The sequence below is a fragment of the Pristiophorus japonicus genome, chromosome 8 (genome assembly GCF_044704955.1).
Source record: "Pristiophorus japonicus isolate sPriJap1 chromosome 8, sPriJap1.hap1, whole genome shotgun sequence".
Lineage (NCBI taxonomy): Eukaryota > Metazoa > Chordata > Chondrichthyes > Pristiophoridae > Pristiophorus > Pristiophorus japonicus.
In genome coordinates, this window is record NC_091984.1 from 125,673,245 (window position 1) to 125,695,749 (window position 22,505).

Consider the following 22,505-nt stretch of genomic DNA (forward strand, 5'->3'; position numbering starts at 1 on the left):
CTTGAATAAAAACCATACATTTCTTTGTACAAAACAGTTGTCTGCTGTACTTTATCATACCATGATTATTAATTCAGGCTCGAGAACCAGGGAGTAGGAGCGACTCGCAACCGCTCTGGGTCAGGGAAGGCAAACTGACCCCACACACCACCCCCTACAGTAGAGATATAGAGAACCATTGTAGAAGGTGCCTGACATGCACACAATACAACCCAGGGGGGAAAGTAAAGGGACATCAGCCCCGACCGGAAGGACCCTAGGAAAACTTACAGATATGTTATGTAACGGTCCAGTAAAACCTAAGAACATAAGAACATAAGAACTAGGAACAAGGAACAGGAGTAGGCCATCTAGCCCCTCGAGCCTGCTCCGCCATTCAACAAGATCATGGCTGATCTGGCCGTGGACTCAGCTCCACTTACCCGCCCGCTCACCGTAACCCTTAATTCCCTTATTGGTTAAAAATCAATCGATCTGTGACTTGAATACATTCAATGAGCTAGCCTCAACTGCTTCCTTGGGCAGAGAATTCCACAGATTCACAACCCTCTTGGAGAAGAAATTCCTTCTCAACTCGGTTTTAAATTGGCTCCCCCGTATTTTGAGGCTGTGCCCCCTAATTCTAGTCTCCCCGACCAGTGGAAACAACCTCTCTGCCTCCATCTTGTCTATCCCTTTCATTATTTTAAATGTTTCTATTAGATCACCCCTCATCCTTCTGAACTCCAACAAGTAAAGACCCAGTCTACTCAATCTACCATCATAAGGTAACCCCCTCATTTCCGGAATCAGCCTAGTGAATCGTCTCTGTACCCCCTCCAAAGCTAGTATATCCTTCCTTAAGTAAGGTGACCAAAACTGCACGTAATACTCCAGGTGCAGCCTCACCAATACCCTGTACAGTTGCAGCAGGACCTCCCTGCTTTTGTACTCTATCCCTCTCGCAATGAAGGCCAACATTCCATTCGCCTTCCTGATTACCTGCTACACCTGCAAACTAACTTTTTGGGATTCATGCACAAGGACCCCCAGGTCCCTCTGCACCACAGCATGTTGTAATTTCTCCCCATTCAAATAATATTCACTTTTACTGTTTTTTTTTCCCCAAGGTGGATGACCTCACATTTTCCGACATTGTATTCCATCTGCCAAACCTTAGCCTATTCGCTTAACCTATCTAAATCTCTTTGCAGCCTAAATCTCTCTGTGTCCTCTACACAACCCACTTTCCCATTAATCTTTGTGTCATCTGCAAATTTTGTTACACTACACTCTGTCCCCTCTTCCAGGTCATCTATGTATATTGTAAACAGTTGTGGTCCCAGCACCGATCCCTGTGGCACACCACTAACCACCGATTTCCAACCCGAAAAGGACCCATTTATCCCAACTCTCTGCTTTCTGTTAGCTAGCCAATTCTCTATCCATGCTAATACATTTCCTCTGACTCTGCGTACCTTTATCCAGCAACAAGGGGAAGACATACTGTCTAGTTATAATAGACCAGTTTACGAAGTGGGTAGAAGCTTTCGCCACTAGAAATTAAACAGGCCTGCGCATTACTAGGGATCAGGCAAAAATATCCCATACCATCCAGAATCTTCCAGATTGGTGGAACGAATGAATAGGACCTTAAAAGTGGCCCTAGCCAAGGCAATCGAAGAGACTGGAAAGGGATGGGTAGACATGTTACCCCGAGTACTGATGAAACTCAAGGCAACCCCTAGTCGGACGACAGAACTGGCACCCTTTGAACTAATGACCGAAAGGGCTATGAGACTGACAGAAGTCTTGGTTGCAGGAAGCGAGGACGTAGGACTATATAAAGACAGGATCTGGAGGTTTGTGATGGAACTCTGTAAGTAGTTACATGATTCAAAGGCACAGGCTAAAGACCAGACCAGAAAATAATCAAAGACTTAAAGAATGACACTAAGGAACAGAAGGTCCATATACCCTAAATAGGCAGTCAGGTAATGGTGAGGATTAACCCAGAGAGGTCTGGACTTGCACCAAAGTGGACCGGACCCCATCAGGTAATGGTAAGGGACACGTGCGCTTGCATATTATAAGGGGTATCGACAAGTGGAAACACTGGACCCAGTTGGAAAACGTGGTCACTAATTAACTGGTGACGACCGGGAAATATTGTTTTTTTGCAGGATTTTGGTGCTCTTGGGAACAACGTGGGGTTACGCAGCTTCATATCAAGGACAACAGGTTGAGGGATGGCAAGGCCTGCATTTCAGGGACTCAGGCGACATTAGTTGTGATAAAGAATCAAAAACGCTGATGGTGACAGACGGAACAACAGTAGACTTAAATAACGGGCATAAAACAACGTGACGAGGAAACGAAACAACATTGGGGATGGGCCAGTAATACGGGACTAATTAGTGTGAATAAGACCACGGTGTGTTTTATAACCAGGGGGGATAAAGATACTGCACCCGGGGGAAGGGTGTATAGATTTTACTCAACATCTATGAATGGTGTTGGAGGGTCATCTCCAGAGATAGACCTACCACCACGGCCCCACCCACTACTTAGCAACAGTGAACACTACCAGGGCCTCGACCACCATACCCCCAGTGTCACTAACGTGTCCAACTATGAACGCTGGGGCAAAAGGGGGGTTGGTAATAAGGCAAACCAAGGATAAGATACACTGCGGGTTACGTCAGCAAATAATTACGGTATTCCTAAATTTGACAGATTAACCATCCCCAACTTCTGCAGGTCGAACACTATAAGCCTGTATAAAAACCTGACCCTGCGAGCACTTGAAGGCCCTGAATCAAAAACTATGATGTTTAATGTGGAAAGGAGGTCAGGTAAAAAGTGGGTCCGGAACAAAGAGTGCTACTAGAAATGGTAGGCGCGGGATACGCGGCGGGAGTTGCGACGTTAAACACTATAGACCTGCACACAATAGATGCAGGTCAACGCCCTAACCCGAACCTTACAGGGATTGTTGGAGAGGGAATTGTCACACATTGTGAGACCATGCCAGAACTAGAATGGAAAGAAACTTGAATAGAACCATACAGACATTGTATGCGCAGGGTACGGAGCATGGTTACTCACTGGTATACAACATAACCTTGAGCAACTTCAAAATGGAAAGGTGCTGGATTGGATAACACTTGATGTATTTATCAACTGGACCTTGGACAAAAACATGAGATAGACCCACCACCACGGCCCCACCCACTCATGACTCATGCCTGTGAGGTGTGGAGAAACAGTCATGCTTGGGTCCCATAGGTCAGATGTGTAACCGGATATTTAAATAATAGGTTTTGTATTATCTATACCACAGTATGATGTGTCAAAGGGAGAACCCCTATACCAAACAAACAATATAGGGGAAATAAGAAATCAAACATGCGTGCGTTACCATGACCTATCCAGATATGTAATTAAAGAGAACAACAGTACGAAAAGTCTCAGCATAGATGATTGCTATAAAAATAAACAAGTTTTATGTCGAGATCTACTACGAATGCTCAAAGATGACTGTGGATATGAGCAAGTGGACGGGTGCACCTTGAGTATCACCCCTCTAACACAGGACTACAAAAATACCGCTGCTCCAAGAGGAAATGGGGAATGGTATGTGAGCACCACGGCGACTGAGATGACGGTCACAAATAAGGGAGGAGATACCTCATGTGCCATCATGAATACTGACTTCTGCTTTACCCCGCATGATGAGACACACTTAAATGGATACGTTATAAATTCTGAACTGAAAGAAGAAACCATCAATGGGACAATGATAGATACTATCCGAGAAGGGTATGAGAAGGCCATAGGGCCGCAAGGAAAACCAATACCTGAACTGAATGAGAAACAAACTCGACTGGAGCAGTGAATTGAACACAATGGAAGAGAATATCCGGAGCAACATAGAAAAGACCCCAGGTGAGGGAAGATAGAAGAAACAGAGGATACCCCAAGCAGGGCGGAATTCGAATATTGAGAAAATGGAATGTTGGACTCAATGTGCAAGTGCATCCATGGATACGGATAGTGTCACATGTACTGGTTGTAGTGCAAGAGATCATCTTGGTCATCTTGCTATTGTTAGCATGTAAACGGTGTAACCGATGTAAGAGGCAGGCCCTCGCCTGAACTATAGATAAAACATTGAATAAAGGAAATATAGACAGTCCGGCAGAAAGGACTTATCTAGTATAACCTTGATGGGAAAGCCAACAGGTGGGTCCTGCAGTTCGGGAAGTAGCACTACCCAAGCGAAAGGGCAAGCCTGGAAGCTCACCCATGAGGAAGTAATTGGGAAATGGCCTATCTTGGGCATACAGCCAAGGGCCATAAGGGGGAATTGTAAAGGGTATAGAGTTGCAGCAGGCAAAGAGCAGACAGATAGGTGGTCATTAACAGGTATGCTGAAGGTAGTGAACTAATCTGACGTATGGTTCAGGTTATAGGGCTTATCAGTATTAGGAGGGCCTGAGAAATCAGTGAAGTTCCTCTACCTTACGTAATGGATTGTAATTGCCTATTGATAGATTGTTTATAATGATTTCTCTGCTCCCCATTATTAATTCCCCAGTCTCATCATCTGAGGGATCAACGTTTACTTTAGCTACTCTCTTCCTTTTTATGTACCTGTAAAAGCTCTTATTGTCTGTTTTTATATTTCTTGCTAGTTTATTCATAATCTATCTTCTCTATTATTTTTTTAGTCGGCCTTAGCTTGTTTAAAAAAATCCCAATCCTCTGGCCTTTCACTAATCTTGGCAAATTTGTATGCCATTGGTTTCAATTTAATGCCATCCTTTACTTCTTCAGTTAGTCACGGATGGTTTTCCCTTCTCTTAAATTCTTTCCTTCTTTGGAATATATTTTTGTTGGGTTATGAAATATCTTCTTAAATTTCTGCCACAGCTTATCAACTATCTTGCACTTTAATCTATTTTCCCAGTCCACTTTAGCCAACTCTGCCTTCATAAATTTGTAATTGCCTTTATTTAAGATTAGGACACTGGTTTGAGGTTCAACTTTCTCACCCTTCAAATTAATTTGAAATTCAACCAGGCCATGATCACTCGACCAGCTCCGTTGGGCGGGCCACATTGTTCGCATGCCTGACACAAGACTCCGAAAGCAAGTGCTCTACTTGGAACTCCGATAAGGCAAGCGAGCCCAAGGTGGGCAGAGGAAATGTTTCAAGGACAACCTCAAAGCCTCCTTGATCAAATGCAACATCCCCACCGACACCTGGGAGTCCCTGGCCAAAGACCACCCTAAGTGGATGAAGTGCATCCGGGAAGGCGCTGAGCACCTCGAGTCTCGTCGCCAAGAGCATGCAGAAACCAAGCGCAGGCAGCGGAAGGAGTGTGCGGCAAACCAGTCCCACCCACCCTTTCCTTCAATGACTGTCTGTCCCAACTGTGACAGAGAATGTAATTCCCGTATTGGACTGTTTCATCATCTAAGAACTCACTTTCAGAGTAGAAGCAAGTCTTCCTCGATTTCGAGGGACTGCCTATGATGAATCACTCTTTCTTTACTATCCTTTACTATGAGATAATTTATCAATCCTGTCTCATCACATATTACCAGATCCAAGATACCCTGCTCCCTTATTGGTTCCGCAATGTACTTTTCAAGGAATCCATCCCGGATACACTATGAACCTCAGGCTACCTTGCCAAATTTGATTTGTCAAATCAATATGATCATTAGAATCGCCCATAATTATTGCTGTACCTTTTTACAAGCCTCCATTATTTCTTGAGGTATATTCAGTCCAACAGTATAGCTACTGTTAGGGGGTCTATAGACTACACTCACCTGTGACTTCTTCCCTTTATTATTTCTTATCTCCACCCAAACTGATTCTATATCTTAATCTTCTGAGCCAATATCATTTCTCTCCACTGCACTGATCCCATCCTTTATTAACAGAACTATCCCACCTCCTCTTCTTTTCAGCCTATCTTTCCAAATTGTCAAATACCCCTGAATATTCATTTCGGAACTTTGGTCACTTTGCAACCACGTCTCTAATGGATATCAGATCATACCCATTTATATCTGTGTGTGCTGTCAAATCCTCTATCTTGTTACAAATGCTGCGTGCATTCAGACAAAGAGCTTTTAATTTTGTCTTTTTAACTTTTTCGCTGCTTTGACCCCACTTTCTGATACACTCTTATGTTTATACATTCTGTCTCTTCATGTCACACTCTGGTTATCATTTATCCTGTCGCTACTCTGCTCTATTGCCTTCCCCTTGCTCTTTGAATTTTTAAATCTCCGTTCACCTGAACCCTCACACACACCCACCCCCCCACCCCCACTATTTAGTTTGAAACCCTCTCTACAGCCGTATCTATTCGATTCGCCAGGACACCAACCTCAGCATGGTTCAAGTGAAACCCGTGTTAACAGAACAACCATCTCTTACCCCAGTACTGGTGTCAGTGTTTCATGAATCAAAACTCATTTCTCCTACACCAGTCTTTGAGCCACACGTTTATCTCTCTGATCTTATTTACCCTATGCAAATTTGCTCATGGCTTGGGTAGTATCCAGAGATTATTACCTTTGTGCTTTTTAATTTGGACCCTAGCTGTTCATACTCCCTCAGCAGAACCTCTTTCTTTGTCCTATCTATGTCATTGGTACCTATGTGGACCATGACAACTGGATCTACCCCCTCCCAATCCAAGTTCTGCTCCAGCCCAGAGGAGATGTCCTACATCCTGGCACCGGGCAGGCAACACAGCCTTTGGGACTCATGCTCTCGGCTGCAGAGAACAGTATCTATCCCCCTAACTATACTGTCCCCTACCATTATCACATTTTTTTTAACTCCCCCCCCCCCCACCCGCCCCAATTTGCATGGCCCCCTGTACCACTGTGATGTGATCAGTTTGCTCATCCTCTCTGTAGTCCCTGCACTCGTCCACACAAGGGACAAGAACATCGTACCTGTTGGACAAGAGCAAGGGCTGAGGCTTTTCCATCACTACATCCTGGGTTCCCATACATGCCTCGCTCGCAGTCACACATTTCCTGTCCCTGACCACGGAAAAATTTGAATTAATTAATTTAAGTGGTGTGATTATCTCCTGGAACACGGCGTCCAGTTAAATCTCCCCCTCCATGATGTGTGGCAGTGCTCACAGCTCGGATTCCAGTTCATCAACACGGAGCTGAAGTTCCTCGAGCTTCAGACACTTACTGCAGATACGATCACCGTGGACCTCAATACAGGATACTCGATGTCTCCGCAAGATCCTGCAAATCCCCTGGGAGGACAGACACACCAACATTAGCATCATGCATCAGGTCAACATCCCATGCATTGAAGGACTGACCACATTCCACCAGCTCCGTTGGGTGGCCACATTGTTCACATGCCTGACAGAAGACTCTCAAAGCAAGCGCTCTACTCATAGAAACATAGAAAATAGGTAAAGGAGTTGGCCATTCGGCCCTTCGAGCCTGCACCACCATTCAATAAGATCATGGCTAATCTTTCCTGCTTTCTCTCCATACCCCCTGATCCCTTTAGCCATAAGGGCCACATCTAAATCCCTCTTGAATATATCCAATGAACTGGCATCAACAACTATTTGCGGTAGGGAATTCCACAGGTTAACAACTCTCTGAGTGAAGAAGTTTCTCCTCATCTCAGTTCTAAATGGCTTGCCCCTTAGCCTTAGACTGTGTCCCCTGGTTCTGGACTTCCCCAACATCGGGAACATTCTTCCTGCATCTAACCTGTCCAGTCCCGTCAGAATTTTATATGTTTCTATGAGATCCCCTCTCATCCTTCTAAACTCCAGTCTCTCCTCGTAGGTCAGACCAGCCACCCCGGGAATCTGGTGAACCTTCGCTGCATTCCTTCAATAACAAGAACGTCCTTCCTCAGATTGCTAGTTAGTCCTTTCTCATTACACATCACCCAGTCTAGGATGGCCAGCCCTCTAGTTGGTTCCTCAACATATTGGTCCAGAAAACCATCCGTAATACATTCAAGGAAATCCTCCTCCATTGTATTGCTACCAGTTTGGTTAGCCCAATCTATATGTAGATTAAAGTCGTCATGATAACTGCTGTACCTTTATTGCATGCATCCCTAATTTTTTGTTTGATGCTGTCCCCAACCTCACTACTACTGTTTGGTGGTCTGTACACTAGCGTTTTCTGCCTTTTGGTATTCCGCAGCTCCATCCATACAGATTCCGCATCATCCAAGCTAATGTCCTTCCTTAGTATTTCGTTAATTTCGTCTTTAACCAGCAACGCCACCCCACCTCATTTTCCTCTCTGTCTATCCTTCCTGAATGTTGAATACCCCTGGATGTTGAGTTCCCAGCCTTGGTCACCCAGGAGCCATGTCTCCATGATGCCAATATTATCATATTCATTAATTGCTGCCTGTGCAGTTAATTCGTCCACCTTATTACGAATACTCCTCGCATTGAGGCACAGAGCCTTCAGGCTTGTCTTTTTAATACACTTTGCCCTTTTAGAATTTTGCTGCAATGTGGCCCTTTTTGATTTTTGCCTCAAGTTTCTCTGCCCTCCATTTTTACTTTTCTTCTTTCTATCTTTTGCTTCGGCCTCCATTTTACTTCCCGCTGTCTCCCTGCACAGGTTCCCATCCCCCTGCCATATTAGTTTAACCCCTCCCCAACAGCACTAGGAAACACTCCCCTGAGGACATTGGATCTGGTCCTGCCCAGGTGCAGACCATCCATTTATATTGGTCCCACCTCCCCCAGAACCGGTTCCAATGTCCGAGGAATTTGAATCCCTCCCTGCTGCACCACTCCTCAAGCCATGTATTCATCTGAACTCTCCTGCAATTCCTATTCTGACGAGCACGTGGCACTGGCAGCAATCCTGAGATGACTACCTTTGAGGTCCTACTTTTTAATTTAACTCCTAGCTCCCTAAATTCAGCTTGTAGGACTTTATCTTGTTTTTTACCTGTATCTTTAGTACCGATATGCACCACGACAACTGGCTGTTCACCCTCCCTTTGCAAAATGTCCTGCACCAGCTCCAAGACATCCTTGACCCTTGCACCAGGGAGGCAACATACCATCCACGAGTCTCGATTGCGGCCGCAGAAATGTCTATCTATTACCCTTACAATTGAATCCCCTATCACTATAGCTCTCCCACTCTTTTTCCTGCCCTCCTGTGCAGCAGAGCCACCCACGGTGCCATGAACTTGGCTGCTGCTGCTCTTCCCTGATGAGTCATCCCCCTCAACAGTACCCAAAGTGGTGTATCTGTTTTTTTTGCAGGGGGATGACTGCAGGGGACCCCTGCACTACCTTCCTTCCACTGCTCTTCCTGTTCGTCACCCATCTCCTATCTGGCTGTGTACACTTTACCTGCGGTGTGGCCAAATCACTAAACATGCTATTCACGTCATTCTCAGTATTGTGGATGCTCCAGAGTAAATCCATCCGCAGCTCCAGTGCCGCAATGCGGTCTGTCAGGTGCTGCAGGCGGATACACTTCCCGCACATGAGTTCCCACATCGCGTAGGAGGAGCATAACACGTGTCCGAGCTCTCCTGCCATGACTTAACCCCTAGATTAACTTAATTTGGGAATAACAATGCTAAAGGTTACCTACTGATAGGGAAAAGAAAAATAAAAACTAATCACCAATCACCAGCCAATCACTTACCCACTTAGCTGTGATGTCACCTTTCAATTTCTTTCGACTTCTTTGTCTACCTTCTGCCCCTGCACCTGCACCAACTGGCCTTTTGTAGGCCTCACGAACTCCCGCCTCCTGCTGAGACGCTGCACTCTGAACTCCTATACAGCAAGCAAGCCCCAGGTGGGCAGAGCAGATGTTTCAAGGACACCCTCAAAGTCTCCTTGATAAAGTGCAACATCCCCACCGACACCTGGGAATCCCTGGCTAAAAAACACCCTAAATGGAGGAAGAGCATTCGGGAGGCTGCTGAGCACCTTGAGTCTCTTCGCCGAGAGCATGCAGAAAACAAGCGCAGGCAGCGGAAGGAGCGTGTGGCAAATCAGACTCCCCTTTCCTTCAACCACTGTCCATCCTGCGACAGAGACTATAATTCCCATATTGGACTGTTCAGTCACCTAAGAACTCACTTTTAGAGTGGAAGCAAGTCTTCCACGATTTCGAGAGACTGCCTATGGTGATGATTTAAATAGGTTAAAAACATTTGAAATTTCTTATAACTATAGAAACCTTAGCAGATCACATCAAATCCTTTAATTTCTTGTGACATTGTTCCGTTGTCCGTGGAATGGTGGAGTTGGCGCTAACAACCATCGCAACATCTGTCCACGCTGCCATTTGTCCTTTCTGCGGTGGTTTCAACTTCGCCTCAACCTCATTGATGAGTATTGTCAGATCACCGTCAGAGAAATTCTGAGCCCTTTTCATGACGACAACGTTAGATATATCCATTTCACTCATCTGTTTAATGATAATTATTACAAATGATTTTAAAACTTTTAAAAGTCATAAATTGCTTTAATTCGCTTTTAAAGTGTTTAAAACTACTAAAATGTTTAAAATCAATCGGACAATCTTTAAAATGTTCTTAAAGATTAAAAAATCTTTGGAAGATCTTGCCTTGAAAGCCTTTGCAGTGATTTCTAACCCTGTTGCAGAACTGCACTCTTTAAAAAGAAATGGGGGTGTGGCCTATTTAAATGAGCTTCTTTGACAGCTCCTGTGGGCGGGGCTAAGTCACAGACTTCACGCGGGCAGCGTGTCGTCATACGCTGCCCTGGCATCTTCCACACACACACCGAATCGCAGGAGGGCGAAGAAAATGGTAGGTGCGCATTTTATTTCTTCTTTTCACCCAAACGTCCGCGGGAAGCCTGGGTCAATATATTACCCCTAACCTCGTGAACTTTTATCTTGTGTAGTAACCTTTTATGTGGCACCTTATCAAATGCCTTCTGGAAATCCAAATACACCACATCCACTGGTTCCCCCTTAACCACCCTACTCGTTACATCCTCAAAGAACTCCAGCAAATTTGTCACACATGATTTCTATTTCGTAAAACCATGCTGGCTCTGCTTGATTGAATTATGCTTTTCCAAATGTCCTGCTATTGCTTTCTTAATAATGGACTCTAGCATTTTCCCAATGACAGATGTTATGCTAACTGGCCTATAGTTTCCTGTTTTCTGTCTGCCTCCTTTTTTAAATAGGGGCGTTACATTTGTGATTTTGCAATCCGCTGGGACCTACGAGGGAATTTTGGTAGATTACAACCAATACATTCACTATCTCTGCAGCCACTTCTTTTAAGACCCTAGGATGTAAGCCATCAGATCCAGGGGACTTGTCCGCCTTTAGTCCCATTATTTTACCGAGTACTACTTTTTTTTAGTGATAGTGATTCTTTTCAGCCTATCCTTCCGAATTGTCAAATATCCCTGAATATTCATTTCTGAACTTTGGTCACCTTGCAACCACGTCTATAATGGATATCAGATCATACCCATTTACATCTATTTGTGCCATCAAATCATCTATCTTGTTACAAATGCTGTGTGCATTCAGACAAAGAGCTTTTAATTTTGTCTTTTTAACTTTTTTGCTGCTTTGACCCCACTTTCTGATGCATTCTTATTGTTGTACATTCTGTCCCTTCCTGTCACACTCTGGTTGTCCTCCCTCCCTATAGCCCCTTGATTAGCCACTATTTGGATGTTTTTAGTGTCTTCTAGTGTGAAGATCGATACAAAATATTTGTACAAAGCCTCTGCTATTTCCATGTTCCCCATTTTTATTCCCCCAGTCTCATCCTCTAAAGGACCAACATTTACTTTATCCACTCTTTTCCTTTTCATGTACCTGTAGAAACACTTACTCTCTGTATTTATATTTTGTGCTAGTTTACTTTCATAATCTATCTTCCCTTTCTTTATTATTTTTTTTGTCATTCTTTACTGGCTTTTAAAAGTTTCCCAATCCTCTGGCCTCCCACTAATGCACACATACACACACACTCGTACATACACACTCATACACACACTCTCACACTCTCACTCACACTCTCACTCACACACATACTCACACACATACTCACACACATACTCACACACATACTCACACACATACTCACACACATACTCACACACTCGCCCATTCATACACACACACTGTCACACTCACTCACATCCCAGCTCACACACACTTACAAACACACTGTCAGACAGCTAATGAGCAGACTTGAAGGTTGAAGTTAAGAATGGGAACACGCTTTCATATATCCAATGTTGAGTATAGGTGGGATTGCAGAGAAGCCCTGTGCCTTTTGCTAATGGAAGCATTGTTCGATGGGATATGGTGTGCCCATGAAGTGGTTCAGGAGGGTGGTGGCAATGCGCTCCAAAATTTCACCCTGAGTTGAGCTGTTTACCATGTCACTAGTTTGGAGTTCCAGCTACCTATCTGTCTCGATAGGGCTCAAATTCCTGCCTGTCAGTTGTCTAGATTGGGAACTATACTCATTGTGGGAGGAGGGAGGGGACTGGTAAAGGGGATATCTTGTGCGATTAACATAGAAACATAGAAACATAGAAACTAGGTGCAGGAGTAGGCCATTCGGCCCTTCTAGCCTACACCGCCATTCAATGAGTTCATGGCTGAACATGCAACTTCAGTACCCCATTCCTGCTTTCTCACCATACCCCTTGATTCCCCTAGTAGTAAGGACTTCATCTAACTCCTTTTTGAATATATTTAGTGAATTGGCCTCAACAACTTTCTGTGGTAGAGAATTCCACAGGTTCACCACTCTCTGGGTGAAGAAATTCCTCCTCATCTCGGTCCTAAATGGCTTACCCCTTATCCTTAGACTGTGCACCTGGTTCTGGAATTCCCCAACATTGGGAACATTCTTCCTGCATCTAACCTGTCTCACCCCGTCAGAATTTTAAACGTTTCTATGAGGTCCCCTCTCATTCTTCTGAACTCCAGTGAATACAAGCCCAGTTGATCCAGTCTTTCTTGATAGGTCAGTCCCGCCATCCCGGGAATCAGTCTGGTGAACCTTCGCTGCACTCCCTCAATAGCAAGAATGTCCTTCCTCAGGTTAGGAGACCAAAACTGTACACAATACTCCAGGTGTGGCCTCACCAAGGCCCTGTACAACTGTAGCAACACCTCCCTGCCACTGTACTCAAATCCCCTCGCTATGAAGGCCAACATGCCATTTGCTTTCTTAACCTGCTGTACCTGCATGCCAACCTTCAATGACTGATGTACCATGACACCCAGGTCTCGTTGCACCTCTCCTTTTCCTAATCTGTCACCATTCAGATAATAGTCTGTCTCTCTGTTTTTACCACCAAAGTGGATAACCTCACATTTATCCACATTATACTTCATCTGCCATGCATTTGCCCACTCACCTAACCTATCCAAGTCGCTCTGCAGCCTCATAGCATCCTCCTCGCAGCTCACACTGCCACCCAACTTATTGTCATCCGCAAATTTGGAGATACTACATTTAATCCCCTCGTCTAAATCATTAATATACAGTGTAAACAGCTGGGGCCCCAGCACAGAACCTTGCGGTACCCCACTAGTCACTGCCTGCCATTCTGAAAAGTCCCCATTTACTCCTACTCTTTGCTTCCTGTCTGACAACCAGTTCTCAATCCATGTCAGCACACTACCCCCAATCCCATGTGCTTTAACTTTGCACATTAATCTCTTGTGTGGGACCTTGTCGAAAGCCTTCTGAAAGTCCAAATATACCACATCAACTGGTTCTCCCTTGTCCACTCTACTGGAAACATCCTCAAAAAATTCCAGAAGATTTGTCAAGCATGATTTACCTTTCACAAATCCATGCTGACTTGGACCTATCATATCACCTCTTTCCAAATGCACTGCTATGACATTCTTAATAATTGATTCCATCATTTTACCCACTACCGATGTCAGGCTGACCGGTCTATAATTCCCTGTTATCTCTCTCCCTCCTTTTTTAAAAAGTGGGGTTACATTGGCTACCCTCCACTCCATAGGAACTGATCCAGAGTCAATGGAATGTTGGAAAATGACTGTCAATGCATCCACTATTTCCAAGGCCACCTCCTTAAGTACTCTGGGATGCAGTCCATCAGGCCCTGGGGATTTATCGGCCTTCAATCCCATCAATTTCCCCAACACAATTTCCCGACTAATAAGGATTTCCCTCAGTTCCCCCTCCTCCTTACTAGACCCTCCGACCCCTTTTATATCCGGAAGGTTGTTTGTGTCCTCCTCAGTGAATACCGAACCAAAGTACTTGTTCAATTGGTCCGCCATTTCTTTGTTCCCCGTTATGACTTCCCCTGATTCTGACTGCAGGGGACCTACGTTTGTCTTTACTAACCTTTTTTTCTTTACATATCTATAGAAACTTTTGCAATCCGTCTTAATGTTCCCTGCAAGCTTCTTCTCGTACTCCATTTTCCCTGCCCTAATCAAACCCTTTGTCCTCCTCTGCTGAGTTCTAAATTTCTCCCAGTCCCCGGGTTCGCTGCTATTTCTGGCCAATTTGTATGCCACTTCCTTGGCTTTAATACTATCCCTGATTTCCCTTGATAGCCACGGTTGAGCCACCTTCCCTTTTTTATTTTTACGCCAGACAGGAATGTACAATTGTTGTAGTTCATCCATGCGGTCTCTAAATGTCTGCCATTGCCCATCCACAGTCAACCCCTTCAGTATCATTCGCCAATCTATCCTAGCCAATTCACGCCTCATACCTTCAAAGTTACCCTTCTTTAAGTTCTGGACCATGGTCTCTGAATTAACTGTTTCATTCTCCATCCTAATGCAGAATTCCACCATATTATGGTCACTCTTCCCCAAGGGGTCTGGCACAACGAGATTGCTAATTAATCCTCTCTCATTACACAACACCCAGTCTAAGATGGCCTCCCCCCTAGTTGGTTCCTCGACATATTGGTCTAAAAAACCATCCCTTATGCACTCCAGGAAATCCTCCTCCACCGTATTGCTTCCAGTTTGGTTAACCCAATCTATGTGCATATTAAAGTCACCCATTATAACTGCTGCACCTTTATTGCACGCACCCCTAATTTCATGTTTGATGCCCTCCCCAACATCACTACTACTGTTTGGAGGTCTGTACACAACTCCCACTAACGTTTTTTGCCCTTTGGTATTCTGCAGCTCTACCCATATAGATTCCACATCATCCAAGCTAATGTCCTTCCGAACTATTGCCTTAATTTCCTCCTTAACCAGCAATGCTACCCCACCTCCTTTTCCTTTTATTCTATCTTTCCTGAATGTTGAATACCCCTGGATTAAGGTAGCTCCTGCGATATATCTTTTACGTTATCGCAAACACACAGACTACAAGCTAGCTCGACAGGAACTTGTCATGTGACCTTGTCACATGATGCTATGATGGTTTTATTTTATACACCAGCAGTACCACAGTAGTCCACTAGATGGAGCAGTAACCCACTAGGTGGAGCTATATATTCCAGCTCCAAATAACATGGCTGGCAATGGACATTCAGAACCAGTGCAACTCTCTGTGGCAGACTCGTCAATTCAACCCCTGTTGATACTGTTGATGATTGACCAGCCAGCCAGGCTCACTAGCATAACCTGGAGGGGTGGGACATGTCACTGGGAGCTGGCGTTCATTCCAACCAACTCCAAACAACTGCAAGCAAGTGCCCAAATGGGCAGGGCGTTCCTGGCCGGACAAACAATGGGAAGTTTACTATCTGGTAGGCTGCAAGTTTTCAGCAAGTTCATCTTCAGTAGTGCCCCTTGTGAGTCCCCAAACCTTGGCTCTCCGGATTTCGGTCAGTGAAATTTGTCCCTACAATGAAGAGTGTGAATGCAGTATTGGGCAAGTGTCAGCTGTGGCTCAGTGGGTAGCACACTTGCTTCTGAGTCAGAAGCTTGTGGGTTCAAGTCCCACTCCAGGGACTTAAGCACATAAATCTAGGTGCAGTGCTTAGGGAGTGGTACACTGTTGGAAGTGCCGTCTTTTAGATGAGACATTAAACAGAGGTCCCATCTGCTCTCGCTTAAGTGAACGTAAAAGGTCCCCTTGCACTATTTTGAAGAAGAGCAAGGGAGTTATTACTGGTCTCTTGGCCAATATTTATCCCTCAATCAATGTAACAAAAACAGGTCATCTGGTCATTATCACATTGCTGTTTGTGGGAGCTTGCTGTGTGCAAATTGGTTGCCACGTTTCCTACATTACATCAGTGACTACACTCCAAATGTACTTCATTGCTTTGAGACATCCGGTGGTCGTGAAAGGCGCTATATAAATCCAAGGTTCTTTTTCTTTCTTTAAGTAGACACCTTGCTGAGTGAAAGAGAAGAATGACTAAGAAACCAAGCAGCAAGCGGGGAAAAATTCAAGGGTTGTTTCTTTTTTTTAAGTTAAACTTTTGCTGTTCGTATTTATCTGAGTTTAGCAGCAGCTAATTATTACAAAATGTTGGAGCAGTTTTATCACTGTGGTAATATTGGGCCCAATTTTGGCCATGACTTGCATCAATTTTTTTTGAGTAAGTTGGTTTTTCTGACATAAGTTAAAAAGCCCCATTTTCCCCAATAAACTTGCTCCAGAGTACTTAGTTAGGTATGGTTTTTTGAGTTCAGTTTTTTTATCAAAGGGGGGCGTTCAGTTTTGGCCATTTATGCCACTTTGGCCAGCTAACACTTACACCAAATTGATTTAGGTCAGCGTATGTGGCCAGCTCTGAAAAACATTGCAGGCAGTTAAGAAATCAGTGCAGGTAAGTAAGTAAGGACCTGCACCCAAGCACCAAGCAGCAAACATTCCAAATAAAAGTTAAAATAACTAAATAAAAATAAAGAACTCAGGTAAACAATTGATTAACAATTAAATATTTGAAGTAAATCCTACCTTGGGTTGGGGAAGACAGTGGATCGGCTTGTACCGGAGGCCATTCTGCGTGGGATAGGGGCGGCCAGCAAAGACGCATCGGGAGGCTGGGGTGGGGGGGGGGGGATGGAGGGAGGGAGGGGGAAGGCTGGGCTCGATGGCATCGGGAGGGGCGAGGGAGGGAGAGGAAAGGCCGGGCTCGGCAGCATCTCGGGTAGGGTTCTGGCAGCCTGGGCTGCACTCAGACGCGGGCGACCATTCGGCCACGGCTAGGGGCGGCGAACATCGGGTCCTGCTGACAGCTTGCAGGACACGCTGGGAGGGCGATGAGCATGTGCGCAGACTCCATTGCGCATGCAACAGCTGCCGACAGTGTTTTCAGCGCAGGGCTGTAGCTCCGCCCTCCCACTCCACTATGGACACTGCTCCAGGACCCGGGACACTCGGCAGAGGGACCAGGATACTAAGCACATTTTGGCGCCCTTTCCAGTGCACAAAGTCGCTGCATAAAGGGTGAGTGTGTCAAAAAAAACAGGTTGGCCAGAATTGGTCCCATTATCTTCAGTGTTGGAGTGCGTGAGCTGAAAATAAAGCTAACAACCTGCCAGCCCAGGGAGGCAGGAGTTTGGAAATGTCGGCAATGTAAGGGTGGAAATCGATAAGCGCACTGCTAAAGGACCAAAGGACTGCATTCAATCTCTGAATGAGGTGCAGAGAACAATCACAAGCTGTGTGCAAATTGATTGCCGCATTTCCTACATTACAATATGTGGGAGGACTGAGACATGAGGAAAGGGGAGAAAGTTGGGATTTACCATCGTGAAAGGAGATGACTTTATAGAGGTAGATAAGACAGCAAATAGTACAGAGAAGGCAAATTTGGAATATCACAACAACTTGTATTTGTATAGCGCCTTTAATGTAGTGAAACGTCCCAAGGTGCTTCACAGGAGTGTTATGAGACAAAAGAATTTGACGACAAGCCACATAAGGAGAAATTAGGGCAGTTGAACAAAGTTTGGTCAAAGAGGTAGATTTTAAGGAGCCCCTTGAAGGAGGAAAGAGGTGGAAAGGTTTAGGCAGGGAGTTCCAGAGCTTGGGGCCCAGGCAACTGAAGGCTCGGCCACCCATGGTTGAGCAATTATAATCAGGGACGCTGAGGAGGGCAGAATTAGAGGAGCGCAGACATCTTGGGGGGGGTTGTGGGGCTGGAGGAGATTACAGAGATATAGGGAGGGGCGAGGCTGTGGAGGGATTTGAAATGGAGGATGAGAATTTTGGAATCGAGGCAAACATGACATTGAGATAAGGGATAAAAATGCAAACATGGGGAGAAACAGATTGAGGACAGATCGGCAGAAATTCTTCACTTCAAAGAGTGATCAGAGTCTGTGATAGAATTCTGAGTAGGGGCGAAAACCCTGGAGTCAGTAAAGAGAATGTCGCCATAGCAGCTCTTATTGTACGCACAGTGCACCCAGTGTGGCTGTATGTTTCACCAGCTGACCTCACCATGTTGTGTACAGGCTCAGTGAGAGGACATTATTTGGCACCAGTTGGGGGCGCTGTGCCCCAACTGTTCCACGCTGCTGGACCAAATCCCAGAGTGACCCGCTGAGCAAAGTGTTCTGAAGTAAACACTTCGCAGCCTTGGTGCAGCTGACTGAATTATCCCACTTCTGAGCAGGCGATCTCCTGATGAACAGTACTTTAAAGCTGCATTTGAAGTTTATTTTCAGACTGCCCTTGGTCATGAAGTTCAACACGCAGAGTGCTGCGATCTACGTAAGGTCAGAGGGACCCGACAGCTGTGGCAGCCAATAGATCCTTTACTATAAATATGAGTGTGAAATAATTTCAGTTAAATACTGTCTTTGGTAGATTTTGTTCTTTTTTTACAGTGCATACTGAGAGCTAAGTGCTTGAAAGCAATTTGTCCAGATTTTCAAAAGGAATATCATAAATTACACTGCAAGGCTAGAAAGAAAGGCCATTTCCAGCATGGGCAAGTTGCCGACAGGAGAAAGCACTCTACACATTAGAGGTAGCTAGGAACTAACAAGAAATATGCAAGGTCACACAAAGCTTATGGATTAGAACCTTCCCCTGGTTCACGGACAGGAGCTTTATCGAGTGTAGAGATTCTACATTCTGTCCCCTAACTTGCATCACAACGCACCCAAGTCCCCATTCAAAAATAAATGACTTTGGGCTGGATTTTCGGTAGTGCTCCGGAGGGGCAGCAATGGTGGCGGAAATGCCCAGGCAGCGAGCTTCCATGGAGCCGCCGGGAAATTCAGTGCGAGGTTTGCGGGTGTGGGGAGCAGTACCGCCCGGGAGAGGCGAGCCAGTGTGCAACGTCCCTGTAAAGGCTTGTGGGAACAGAAAGAAAATCACCTGTAAACAAGCTGTTTGAGAGTAGCCTCGGGGAATAGGCATTCTTACTACAAGCTATTTGAATCAAACAGGAAGAGGCATGTTGAAGGACAGTCAAGTTGGCCAATCAGCAAAATGGTCAAGCTATCTCTGGCCAAACACAACTGGACATCTGGCTGCTACCCAGGCCCAGTTTTTTTTTTGAACTATAAAACATAGGGCCCAAGTTTCGGCCTCAGTTGCTCCTGATTTTTTGGAGCAACTGGTGTAGAACGGAGTATCTTAGAAATTCAAATTCTCGGCATTTAGTTTGCTCCAGTTCTAGTCAGTTAGAACAGTTTCACTTTGGAACAGAATTGTTTTTTCAAAAAGGGGGCGTGTCCGGCCACTTACGCCTGTTTTCAAAGTTTCGGCAGTGAAAACTTACCCCAAACTAACTTAGAATGGAGTAAGTGAAGATTTTTGTACGCTCAAAAACCTTGTCGACATTTTAGAAAATCAGGTGTAGGTTACAAATCAGGCGTAGGGAATGGGGGGGGATGTTTAAAGAGAAGTTTACAAACATTAAACAATTCAGTTTTACAAATAAAGAGCCATCATCAATAATAAATGATAAAAACATCAATAAATCAACCAATAAATCAATCAAAAAAATTAATAAGAAATAATTTTTTTTTTAAATCAATAAATAAAACATTTTCTACTCACCGACTGCAGCACTGGGAGCCCTCCAACAGCGTGCTGGGATGCCCCCCCCCCCCAACCCCCCCCGAGGGTGTCTCTGTCAGTGTCTCTATCTCTCTGTCTGTCTGTCTGTGTGTGTCTCTCACTCTCTGTCTGTCAGTGTCTGTGTTTCTGGCAGCGAGGGGTGGAGGGGAGGAGGAGGATGGGGAGGAGGAGGATGGGGAGGGGGAAGAGGAGTGGGGGAGAGGGGGTGAGAAAGGAGGAGGGGAGGAGAGGTAGGAGGAGGGAGGGGAGGGGGGGAAGAGAAGGGAGGGAGGGGAAGGGGGGAAGAGAGAGAGAGAGAGAGAGAGAGAGAGAGAGAAGGGAGAGGGAGGATGAACGGGCCGGGCCTGGCTGGGCCCAAGACTTCGAGCTTAGACTTACCGGATTGACAGGTAGTTGGCGTCGGGTCCGGGGGGGTCGGGAGCGCGGGTCGGGGGGAGCGCGGGTCGGGGCGGAGGGGAGGTCGGTCGGTCGGGGGCGGAGATCGGTCGGGGGGGGCGCGGAGATTGGTCGGGAGCGGAGGTCGGTTGAGGGGGGCGGGGGGGAGGTCGGAGCGGAGGGGGGGGGGGAGGTAAGGAGCGGGGGAAGCGGAAGTCGGTCCGGGGGGGGTGGGAGCAGGAGTCAAGTCGGGTCGGGTCCGGGGGGGCGGGGGGGCGGGGTGGGAGTCGGGTCCGGTCCGGAGGAAGCAGGAGCTGGGCGTGGGAGGCAGCCTTATTCACGCAGCCCCAGTGAGGCCATTCGGTCAGGGCTAGGGGCTGCGCACTTTGGGCCCCCCCCACACAGTTTTGGGCGCCTGGAGCTACTGCACATGTGCGCCCACTGTAGCGCGCATGTGCAGAGGTCCCGGCACTGTTTTCAGCGCAGGAACCTGGCTCCGCCCCCTATAGCTCGTGCTGCGCTGCGCCGAGCTGCAAACGACCTGCAGGGAGCCGGAGAATCTGGACTTTTTTTTAGGCGCACTTTGTGGCGCGAAAAACGGGTGTCCAGGAACGGCGCAGCCCGAAACTTGGGCCCATAGGAACCAAAGGAAATCTTTTGCTCGAGCTTGGAAAAGAATACCGGAAGGAAGGTGTTGGAAGACAGCCCAATCAAACACGTGGAAGGAATATATCCAGATGGATTGATCACCCATTGAATTATACTAAGCCAGTTTGAGCATAGTTATTGCTGAGAAAGATTGTGCATAACCAATTAACAGGGGCATCGACAAAGTTTAAATTTATTTTTAATTGTGTGTAACTAGTTAACTTAGAGGCGTATATATTGCGAAGGAGAATTTATTTTAGTTGTACATAACTGGCTACTAGAGGCATAGATATTGCAAAAAGTTGAATCAGAAATCGGTAAGCTAGAGAATTTTTAGTTTGGTTTGATTATAAAACCCGTACATGCCAGTGTTGAACTTGGAACTTATAGTCATTTTTAATCTTTTTAATACAGTCTATTGTATTGGAAAATCTCAGTGTTCTTATAAGTCTTGGTGTTCTAAACCTGTAGGAAAAAGTCCTACACCTGGTTGCGACACTGGCTCGATACTTGAATCGCATCTTCTCTGTAGCGCCCCCTGGTGGGACCGCCTGAGAGCTGCTGTTCCAAGCTGTACCAGCCAAAGTGATTGAAGAAATGTCTACCTCGGGTAATTGTGATTGGTTTTTATTTTTTTTATTTTTGCGATTTATGTTGTGGGTGTTTTTGGTTGTTTTTTTTCAGGGTTTTTTTTCGCCCCCGAGACCTCTCTTCTGGCGCTTCGAGGCTGGCTCTTTAGCTCGGGATTTTCGCTTGCTCAGCCGGCCTAGCACCCTAAAAGAGGTGTGTAATGTCTCCCTTAGTGTTCCGCTCCAAACCTTGGGCCCAGCTGATGAATTTTGCAGTGGCAAACGCAATCCATTTTCCGGCCCAAAATTTACCGCTCGGGACACCGCCCCAACTGAGGCGCGACCGAATTTAGGAACGTAAGAACTAGGAGTAGGAGTAAGCCATATGGCCCCGCCCAGCTCCGCCATTTAAATCAATCATGGCTGATCCGATCATGGACTCAGGTCCACTTCCCTGCCCACTCCCCATAACCCCTTATTCTGTTATCTGTTAAGAAACTGTCTATCTCTGTCTTAAACTTATTCAATGTCCCAGCTTCCACAGCTCAATGAGGCAGCAAATTCCACAGATTTACAACCCTCTGAGAAAAGAAATTCCTCCTCATCTCAGTTTTAAAGGGGTGGCCCCTTATTCTAAGATTATGCCCCCTAGTTTTAGTCTCTCCTATCAGTGGAAACATCCTCTCTGCATCCACCAGTTAAGCCCCCTCATAATCTTATACGTTTTAATAAGATCATCTCTCATTCTTCTGAATTCCAATGAGTAGAGGCCTAACCTACTCAACCTTTCCTCATAAGTCAACCCGCTCATCTCCGGAATCAACCTAGTGAACCTTCTCTGAATTGCCTCCGAAGCAAGTATTTCCCTCCTTAAATATGGAAACTGTCAT

General features: G+C 45.7%; 1 long non-coding RNA gene across 1 annotated transcript in view; it reads right to left on the reverse strand.

The window, feature by feature from the left end:
- LOC139268743 (uncharacterized) overlaps positions 1-22,505 on the reverse strand; it is an 85,298-nt gene that overhangs the window by 20,633 nt on the left and 42,160 nt on the right. Inside the window, exon 2 of the long non-coding RNA XR_011594096.1 lies at positions 10,234-10,464. This is a non-coding gene — a long non-coding RNA (uncharacterized lncRNA). The remainder of the gene's footprint in view (positions 1-10,233; positions 10,465-22,505) is intronic.